At 49.9% G+C, this 10,876-nt stretch overlaps 1 protein-coding gene across 1 annotated transcript in view; it reads left to right on the top strand.

Annotated features, from left to right (window-relative positions):
* The first annotated feature begins 272 nt into the window (after positions 1–272).
* Positions 273–10,876, top strand: part of LOC138245781 (galectin-3-binding protein-like) — a 46,275-nt gene continuing 35,671 nt past the window's right edge. Inside the window, exon 1 of the mRNA XM_069199678.1 lies at positions 273–534. The gene's annotated coding sequence lies outside the window, so the exon portion shown is untranslated. The remainder of the gene's footprint in view (positions 535–10,876) is intronic.

Here is a 10,876-nt window from a genome sequence, read left to right as displayed (position 1 = left end):
ATGAATATCAAGTGCGCATTCACACAGCTCTGGTGGCTCGTGACCGTACGTACACCTCTCACCTTTTGGTGCATATGCTCACACATCTGCCATGGTCAATGAGGGCGAATGCACCGCCCTCTAGTTGTGTGTGTATGCATGCGCCTGTGACCATTATCTTCATATTCACCTGCGCTCCTCTCAGAGGTGGCGTGCCATCAGCCCAGAACCTTTTCGCCCATGGCAGGGCAGATCTGTGCGCTCGGCACATACTGTCATGGAAACAGGGTGGGGCCCCCAGATGCACCTCTAACTGACGTACAAATCGCAGAAACGAAACCTATGCGAAACAACGGAAAGCAAGCGGCGTCTATTCTTTGGATTCTGGTGATACCCATAGTGTTTGTTGGACGTGGTTAACCAGCTTCGGTGGGAGCCAGAGTATAAATAGGCTGAAGATAGACTAGTGTGAGGGAACAGACGGTGGTGAGAAGTTAGTCATTAGGAAGTGCAGAGCCATCTGAAAACGAAAGGTTGGATACACGAGAACAAGAGGTGAGTAATCCGCGGGTGTGCTTTGTAGGTGGGGGCAGGGAAGTATTCGGTGGGATCACTAACAGAATATTGTAAACAAAAGCATTGGAATACAAAATGTGTGTCAAAAATATTGTTTATAAGACTATCGACCAACAATAGACAAAAATAAATTGTCTATCGAATTTAAAGTAGTGTATTTAAAAAAATGAACTCTTTAGATATAATATTATTTTTATTTAATAATTGAAAGTATTTTTGAAATTGAAATATTGTTATATCTATGTGCGTGTGTGGGGCTGTGTGTGTATATATAGATATGTTTTTTCCACTGAAAAACACAAAGGTTACATGGAGGTTATAGTTAGGAAATAGAATTAAAAAAAACCTTAGAAATTAATTTAAAAAAACAAAGGTTAAATGGACGTTATAGGAGGCTCACATTTTAAACGTACCAAACCATAGTCATTCACCAGTTATAGGTAGAGCTATTTCAAATAACAATAACTCACACCCTAAGATAACTATAACTCACATGCCCGCCTTGTACAGTTATCTGATCAGTATTTTTATTGCAGTCGTTGCAAATGACATTATCACTGATGTTACCAGAAATATCATAAGTGCTGTAATTTGTGGGGGAATTAGCAGTGCGTGTCGAGGGCGCAAGTTATAGTTACTTGAAATAACTATAACTTTAACTGTTGAATTTCTATGGTTTTGTATGTTTAAAATGTGAGGCTAACCATAACGTCCCTGTAACCTTTGGTTTTTTAATTGAATTTCTAACTTTAAAAAAAATTATATTTCCTAACTATAACGTCCCAGTGAATCTCTTTGTTTTTTTATACGTTAATCCAACTACACCCGCACATAGCCTTTGGCCGTGCTTAGCGGTGGTTTGCCACATGGCCTGGCCCAAGGCCAGTCCCTGTGGCCGAGCCTTCTAACCACCTAACCCCACATTGGGGGTTGGCTGGAAGGCCTGGCCTGTGGCCCGGCCCTGGGTCCAACCCCATAACCACCAAACCCCACGGTGCACGCGCCTTTGGCCATGCGCAGCAGGAATTGGCTGCAGGGCCTGGCCCTGAGGCCAACCGCTATAACCACCCAACTCCATGCTGTGCTTGGCCTTTGGCTATGCACAGCGGGGTTGGCCGCAGGGTCTGGCCCGTACCCAATCCCTGCGGCCAACACCCCTACCACCCATTCCCACCCTACACAAATCAAATAAAATCATTAACATTTATAAAGCGCGCTACTCACCCGTGCGGGTCTCAAGGTGCTAGGGGAAAAAAGGGGGGGTTATTGCTGCTCGAACAGCCAGGTCTTTAGGAGTCTCCGGAAAGCGGAGTGGTCCTGGGTGGTCCTGAGGCTGGTGGGGAGGGAGTTCCAGGTCTTGGCCGCCAGGAAGGAGAAAGACCTCCCACCCGCTGTGGAGCGGCGGATGCGAGGGACGACAGCAAGAGCGAGGCCAGAGGAGCGCAGGTGGCGGGTGGGGACGTAGAAGCTGAGGCGTCTGTTGAGGTATTCCGGTCCCTTGTCGTGGAGGGCTTTGTGTGCGTGGGTGAGAAGTCGGAAGGTGATCCTTTTGCTGACTGGGAGCCAATGCAGGTGTCTCAGGTGTGCGGAGATGTGGCTGCTGCGGGGTACGTCTAGGATGAGGCGGGCCGAGGCGTTTTGAATGCGTTGCAGGCGATTTTGGAGTTTGGCTGTGGTCCCTGCGTAGAGGGTGTTGCCGTAGTCCAGGCGGCTCGTGACGAGGGCGTGGGTCACGGTTTTTCTGGTTTCGGCGGGGATCCAGCGGAAGATCTTACGGAGCATGCGGAGGGTGAGGAAGCAGGCGGAGGACACAGCGTTGACTTGCTTAGTCATGGTGAGAAGAGGGTCCAAGATGAAGCCGAGGTTGCGGGCGTGGTCTGTGGGGGTCGGTGCGGTGCGGTGCCGAGGGCTGTGGGCCACCAGGAGTCGTCCCAGGCGGACGGGGTGTTGCCGAGGATGAGGACTTCCGTTTTTTCCGAGTTCAGCTTTAGGCGGCTGAGCCTCATCCAATCTGCGACGTCCTTCATACCCTCTTGTAGGTTGGTCTTGGCGCTGGCGGGGTCCTTGGTGAGGGAGAGTATAAGTTGGGTGTCGTCGGCGTAGGAGGTGATGATGATGTCGTGCTTGCGTACGATGTTGGCGAGGGGGCTCATGTAGACATTGAAGAGTGTCGGGCTGAGTGATGAGCCTTGAGGTACGCCGCAGATGATCTCAGTGGGTTCTGAGCGAAACGGAGGGAGGTAAACTCTTTGTGAACGGTTTGCGAGGAAGGAGGCGATCCAGTCCAGGGCCTGGCCTTGGATCCCGGTGGAGCGGAGGCGGGTGATTAGGGTGCAGTGACAGACGGTGTCAAAGGCAGCCGAGAGGTCGAGGAGAATGAGGGCGACTGTTTCACCGTTGTCCATCAGGGTTCTGATGTCGTCTGTGACTGAGATGAGGGCGGTTTCAGTGTTGTGGTTGGTTCGGAATCCGGTTTGTGAGGGGTCGAGCAGGTTGTTGTCTTCCAGGAAGGTGGTCAGCTGTTTGTTGATGGTCTTCTCTATTACTTTGGCTGGGAAAGGCAGAAGAGAGATGGGGCGGAAGTTTTTCAGGTCGCTCGGGTCAGCCGTAGGTTTCTTTAGTAGGGCGTTGACTTCGGCGTGTTTCCAGCATTCGGGGAAGGTAGCAGAAGAAAAAGAAGAGTTGATGACGGTCTGGAGGTGCGGGGCGATGATGTCGTCGGCTTTGTTAAAGATGAAGTGAGGGCAAGGGTCCGAAGGGGCACCGGAGTGGATAAAGTTCATGATGGATTTGGTTTCTTCCGTGTTGATGTGGGTCCAGTTGTTGAGGGTGATGGCCGGGGATGCGGGTTCGGTGGTGTTTGGTTGGGTCTGGTGTCCGAAGCTGTCGTGGAAGTCGCTGATCTTGCGATGGAAGAAAGTGGCGAGGGATTCACACAGATCCTGTGAGGGCGTGACGGCGTTGGCGTTGGCGCTGGGGTTGGAGAACTCCTTGACGATGCTGAAGAGTTCTCTGCTGTTGTGGCTGTTTTTGTCCAGTCTGTCGGTGAAGAAGTTCCTTTTGGTAGCGCGGATCAGGTGGTGGTGTTCGCGGGTAGCGTTCTTGAGGGCGTTCATGTTGTCAGCGGTGTGGTCCTTGCGCCAGGCCTTCTCAAGGGCGCAACAAGTTTTCTTTGATTCTTTGAGGGTGTCAGAGAACCAGAGAGGATTTTTGGTGTTGGTCTGTCGATGCGTGCGTTTGAGGGGAGCAAGGTTGTCTGCGCAGTTGGAGATCCAGTTTGTGAGTTTGAGGGGTGCGTCGTTGGGGTCGGTGGTGAGGGTGGGTTGGTTGGCGGCTAGTGTGGAGAAGAGTTGCTCTTCAGGGATCTTGTTCCACTGTCGATGAGGGATAGGTTGAGTGCGGAGGTGGCGGGTCTCGCGTCGGAATGTGAAGTGGACGCAGCTGTGGTCGGTCCAGTGTAGGGCGGAGGTGTGGCTGAAGAAGACGTGTTTGCTGGCGGAGAAGATAGGGTCGAGCGTGTGTCCGGCGATGTGGGTGGCGGTGTTCACCAGTTGTTTGAGGCCGAGGTTGGCGAGGTTGTCGAGCAGGGTGGTGGTGTTGGGGTCGTTGTTTTGTTCCAGATGGAAGTTGAGGTCGCCTAGGAGGATGTAGTCCGGTGAGGCGAGGGCGTGCGGGGAGATGAAGTCGGCGATGGCGTCGCTGAAAGGGGCGCGTGGTCCGGGAGGACGGTAGACGAGGGATCCTCTGAGGGTGGTCCTCGGGTCGGTGCGAATCTGAAAATGCAGGTGTTCAGCGGCGAGAGGGGTGTCTTCGGTGGAGGTGGTGACGCTGATGGAGTCTTTGAAGACGATGGCGATACCTCCTCCTGCTTGGTTGGTGCGGTCTTTGGCCATGCACAGTTGTAGTTAGCTGCATTTTCACATGACACATTCCCCTGGACGATTTCAGCCCTAGGACCACATCCCCCAGGGCCTGGCTTTCTAAACTTTTTTTTTAAGAGGGGGGCCATGTAGACCCCCTTCCCAGGCTGATCTCAGCACAGAGGACCTCATGCCCCGGAGCTCAGCATAAATGTTTTTGGGGGGAGGGGAGGAAGGCAGAGCAGCCCCCTTCCCCAGGCCGTTGTCAGCCCTAGGGACCCCATGCTCCAGGGAGCAACCTAAATATTTATTTTTTGGGGGGCAGGAGGGGCCACATGGCGTCCCTCCCCAGGGCTTACCTTGGCCCCAGCGACTCCTTCTCCCGGGGCCTGGCCACGTGACCTCTTGCCCCCCCCAAGGCACCCTAGTCACAATATTGGGGACTGCGGATGGAGCCTAAAGGCCAAATCCTGTCAGCCAGCCAGCTCCCTAAATCCTCCCCAGCCAGCTCCCCAAATCCTGTGGGAGCCAGCATCAATGTCACAGAGAGAAAGCTGTAAAAGCAGCTCCCTCTTTGTGAGAGCAGTTTCCTCTGTTTCCCTGCCTGCATCTCCACAGACAGTGAAACAGAGGAAACCTCCACTTGCATCAAGTGAGAGCTGTTTGACAGCTCTCACTTTATGCAAGCAGAGTGTTTGCTCTGACTTGGCGGGAGCTCACAGCAAACAGCTGTGTCCTAGGGTGGGTACCCTGGGACATTTCAGGAGCCAGCCCTGAGGGCTGGCAGTTCCAAGGTCCAGTAATAGCTCTTCGATGGTGGCCCCGCTCCAACTTGGAAATAACCCCAGGGAGGTGTAGGTGCCTGGGGCCGGGGGACCGCTGTGGACCCTCTTCATTCTTTTACTTAAAGCCCTGGGGAGGTGGTGGTCCCCAGCGCTGCGCAGCCCCTGTCTTCTATTTTAATAAAGCCCCAGGGAGATGGCGGTCTCCGGGGCTGTAGTGGGGGTCATACAGCCCCCTGCATTCTATTTTAATAATAACCCAGGGAGGTGGTGGTCCCCCAGGCTGCAGGCCGCATTCTGGTTTAATAATGCCCTTGGGAGGTGGTGGTCCCGAGGCGTGCAGTGGCTGGTTGGTCCCCCTGCATTACATTTACTTCAAGCCCCAAGGAGGTCACAGTCCTCCGGGCTGCAGGGGGACAGGGCAGCCCCCCACATTCTATTTTAATAATGCCCCGGGAAGGTAGTGCTCCACGGGGCTGCGAGTAGGCCGGGTCCGCCTGCTTTTAATAGAGCCCCAGGGAGGTAGCCCAGGTGGTGGGGGAGAGGCTGGGCAGCCCCCGGCATTCTATTTTAATAATGACCCGGGGAGGTGGCTGTCCCCCAGGGTGCATGGGGACCAGGCAGCCCCGCATTCTATTTTAATAATGCCCCGGGGATGTGGCGGTCCCCCAGGCTGCAGGGGGGCCAGGCTGCCCCCACATTGTGTTTAGTTAAATCCCCAGGGAGGTGGTGGTCCCAGAGGCTACGGGAGGGCTGGGCGGCACCACCACATTACATGTGATTGGAGTCCGGGGAGGTGGCTGTCCCCTCAGACAAATATCTGTTTATCTAGCAAAGTTTTTAAGCATAGGATCAGCACAGTGCTAGTCATGCTGCGTCAGATAGGGAAAAAGTATTTTGCCATTTATACAGCAAAATCTTTAAGCATAGGATTGACAAAGTGCCATCCTCGTCGAGCTGTAAAATGTCAAAAGCCATTCACCACTCCAGGCACAGTATTATAGCTTTGGACTGGTAAAATACCAACCAAACCAACCTGGAATGAGTAAAAGCAACCCCTGATACATGTTTTGCTATCATTATAATTCTTCAGAGGGGTTTAGCTTTACCCAGACACAAGGGAGCACCCTGTATAGGTCAAAACAAAGCCCCTTCAGGGTTAGAGTGACATATATATATATATACGTATAATATATATATATATATACGTATAATATATATATATATATATATATTATACGTATATATATATATATCTTCACTGAAGCAGGCAAAGGTTAAAGTTATGTTATAGTAAGGTGAAATGTTCAGCAATCATGCCGTAAGGTAACTATAACTCCCGCACTCACCATGCACAGTTTTCACATCAATAATTTAATTGCAAATGTTGCAGTTATATTATCAATTATGTCATAAAAGATGTCAAAAATGACATAATATGGTAATATGTGTGGTAATTTGTAGTACATGGCAAGTTATAGATACCGTAGGACACGCGTTATAGATACTTGAGATAACTGTAACTATAACTGGTGAATTTCTGTGGTTTTTGCAGTTTAAAACCTTGCGCTGTTTCTGAGTATTTCACCTAACTATAACTTTACTGTAAGTTTTGTTTTTTCAGTTAATTTCTATATGATTTTCTAACATAAACAAATATTCTATTACTATAATTAAAGCCAACCCCCTACCGCACACAGCAGCCGGGGCCCATGGCCAGCCCCCACAGAGAGACAAACCCTGAGCTGTGCACATCCTTTGGCTGAGTGCAACATGGAATTGGCCACATCACGGCCACCCTGCCCTCGCACAGGCAGCCAAACCCTCTCCCCTCTACACCCTACGCCCTGTATATAAAGTAGATCTATCATCTTTCTCCAAAAATTAACAATAATTGTAATAAATTGTATATTTTAATAATGCACACAATTAAATGTTTATTATAATAACAACTACATAAAAGCATGTCTTTTATGTGATATTTCTTCAGACAACATAGAATGATGCCAGCCCATAGGTGGTCTTTGCACACCCAGCTCTAGACCAAAAGCTCCAGCCCGGGACATGCTTTTAAAAAATATGCTAAGTTATCCTAGGGTCACGATTTCAATGACCCAGGAGATTTACTTTTTTTCTGGTGTTTCTAGAGGGCTGCCAGACTCCCACAACATTAGAAAGAAATTGGTGATATTCATCCCTTTCCAGGGACATCTCCAAAAACAATATAAAAAAATAACCCTCCTAGGGCATTATGGTGCGCTACTTAAAGGAAAAGCGAAGAACAAAAGAGCGGTTGTGGCCACTCATTTATTATTCTCGTTTTGGTTTTATTTTTTTCTTGGTGTCCCAGTCCCACACTGGATACCTGCTGTTTCGTTTTTTTATATAGTGAGCTACGTGGTGGGGCCCAAGGACCATGGCAGCCCTGCTGCTCCCTGCATGTGGCCCTATGGCACAGCGCAGGAGCCTGCATTTATTTTCTAGTTTAAGGAAGCCCTGGTGCCCACCTGGGGCTTCCCAGAGAAGTTTTGTTTTTTGGGCAAGGGGGTGCATCATAGCCCCTGCAGCACCACTGGCATTGACATGTCTCAGTGCCCACCTGAAGTCTGCCATAACTACTCCCAGTATGTTTTTTTGTGGTGGGTTCCCCAATGCCCACTTGGGGCACCCCCACAGCTAGTCCATAATTAGAGACTGCTGGGGGAAGTCCAGGGTCCCCCCAACCCTGCCAGATCCCCTGCTTGCACCCTTTGTGGGTGCAGCATGAGCGGGCATTGCTCCAATCAAATTGGAGCAGTTTTTTCTTTTGCTCCCGCAATGTGAGAGCAATAAAAGCATTTCCTTGCCTGAGAGTGTGGGCAGGGAAAAAAAAATTCCGGCTCCGGGCAGGAGCATCTTTCTGCCCCAGGGCACACCACCTGCCTAGGGCTACATTTTATGATTATGTGGAGGGGCCGCACAGACTCCCCGTGGGTCCCAGATACCACCAACTCCACAGAATAATATTTTTAAAAAATATGAGGGGTTCGCACAGATTACCCCAGGCCCTGTGGACCACCACCTCCCCAGGGCAACAACATCATTCATTTGAGGGGAAAGTCATGTGGACCCCCCCGGGAACCACCACCTCCCTGGGGCCACAATAACAAAATGAAACAGGGAGGCCATAGGCCCTGGGGACCACTACCTCCCAGAGCTGCATTATAATGATATAAGGGGGGAGACTACAACCTCTCCAGGGCCAAATAAGTTATCTAGAAAAGGAAGGGGGGGACACAATTTTGGTCCGGGGACCACATCCCCCAAGACTCGCCCACATGTTCATTGGTGCCCTGGCCCCACCCATGGCATCTAGTTAAGATGTATGGCGACTGCAGGGGGAACCTCAACGTACCCGCGGTCCCAGCGGCTCCCATCTCCTGTTGAAGCCGGCATTGCTTCCACCGCAGGGAACAGATGCAAATAGCAGCTCCCTCCAAGCAATCATTTCATCTCTTTTCCTGCCGACGTTTACGGGCAGAGATGAAAACTCCGCTTTCAGCAAGACCCGGGAAGGTAGTGGTTCCCATGGTGCAGGAGGCTGTGCAGCCTCTCCCGCATATTTGTAACACATTGGCCCGGGAAGGCGGCAGTCTCCGGGACCAGGGAGGGTCCAAAGGACCCTCCTATTAAAATTGTATGTTCCCTGGGGTAGTGGTCCCTGGGGCAATGCGCCCCCCACATACTTTGAAAACATAGCCCTTGGGAGGTGGTAGTCCCTAGGGCAGCTCCACAGGACCCCTCCCCCCATTCAATTATTTTATATTTAGCCCCAGGGAGGTGGTAGTCCCCAGGGTATCGGGCCCCTCTGCATTTTAATTAAGCATTATCCCGGAGTGGTGTAAAATCATTAGAGGGTGACCTCGTGTGCCCTCCCTCATTTTTTAACCCTGTAATGCTCCCAGGACCTGCTGGGCAGACAGTGCGCATTTCAAGGGTGCTGGTGCACCCTGCATGTAGCAGCATTGCAGCCTGCTCTTTTATGAGCTTGGAACAATGCCACTGCACCTTTCCCACTGGGCAGGAACCTTAGTTCCGACCCATCAGCCCAGTGGGAAAGTCTTAATTGGCCTGGAGAGAATACCTCCGGGCCCGTGGCAGTCTTCTCTTCATGGGGCTGGCGGTCTGTCAGGCCACCCTCCAGACTCGTAATAAGGCCCATAGCCAAGTAAAAAGAAGCTTTTTCAATGGAAACTAGGTCCTAACTACAACTAATAGTGACATTGAAATTTTGTTTTCAAATATTATAATTGTCAGTATTAACAGCAAGTTAAATAAAAAATGAACAAACTTATCTATAAACCAGAAAATGTATAACCTAAATATAATATTAAAACAAACATATTAAAATAAAATGTATTTTCTTAGACTGTGCAATAAATTTAAAAACAATGCCAATTTACTTAACATATATAACTGGTGGCCCAACCACCAGGGTTGTAATGAGGCGGTCGGACGGTCCAGACCTCCACCGCGAGGGTGCCCAGCACCTTTGCAATGCTCACTGTCGGTTGTGCCGGTGCACCCTGCGGGTGGAAGCATGGCCGCCATCTCAATTACGAGCCAGCAACAATGCTGCTGCCACTTTCCCACTGAGCTGACGGGCAGAAACCTTGGTTACAGCCCTTCAGCCCAGAAGGAAAGTCATAATAGGTCCAGCGGGGAGGTCGCCACTACAGTGGTGGCCACACTGTCGGGAGTTTGGCGGACGGGTGTTCTCGTCCTGTAAACTCATAATTAGGCCCTTTATATATAAACCATTTATCAACTAAAGAAATATAGTAAAAACATTTCTATACAAACAACATAAACATTTCTAAACACAAAAACTATTTAAAAAATACTAACAATAAACAACAATATAATAAACAGTAAAAGTCCACTGTAATCAACATTAGGGAAAAAGTTGGATTTCAGAGGGTTTAGATTTACTATTCCCTCTCCCTCCTAAGCAAAAGTATGGAAAAGCATTGACCTTTGGAGAGGTTAGATTTACTATTCACACTCTAGTCTGAGTAACAGTAGGGAAAGGGTCGTACTTCAGAGGGGTTAGAATTTCTATTTTAAATCCACTCTAAGCAACACTAGGGAAAACATTGGACTTCAGAGGGGGTAGGTTTACCTTTCCCACTCCAATCTAAGCAACAGTAGGGAAGCAGGGAAACCACTGGACTTTGGAAGGGTTAGATTTAAGATAAGAACATTGGAATGTTGAGAGCTACATGGCAGACAATGGAGTGCTCAGGGCTTCTTATGGCTGGTAAAAGCCTGAGCGCCAACATTCCAATGTTCTCTTTGTTCACAGCAAAAGCTGTGAACAAAGGCCTCACGGTATCTGAGGGTATTTTAATCCCCTCGTGCTCCGTGAGGACTTTGTTTTATTTACTAGAACGTTCTGCCCTCTATTGGCAGAATGTTCTAATAGCCTTAGAGCCCTACCGGTCATTAAAGGCACGCTCCCTTTAACACTGGAGCGGGCCTTTAATGGCCAGTAGAGCCCGCTATGATGGGTTCTAAGGCTATATTAGGACATTGGAATGTTGGGAGCTCCTTTGAAGACAAAGGAGTAGCTCCAGGCTAAGAATGGCTGGTAGAAGCCCTGAGCTCCAACATTCCAATGTTGTTCACAGCTGCTGCTGT

Source organism: Pleurodeles waltl, chromosome 7, assembly GCF_031143425.1.
Source record: "Pleurodeles waltl isolate 20211129_DDA chromosome 7, aPleWal1.hap1.20221129, whole genome shotgun sequence".
Lineage (NCBI taxonomy): Eukaryota > Metazoa > Chordata > Amphibia > Caudata > Salamandridae > Pleurodeles > Pleurodeles waltl.
This window is presented reverse-complemented; position numbering and strand designations above follow the sequence as displayed.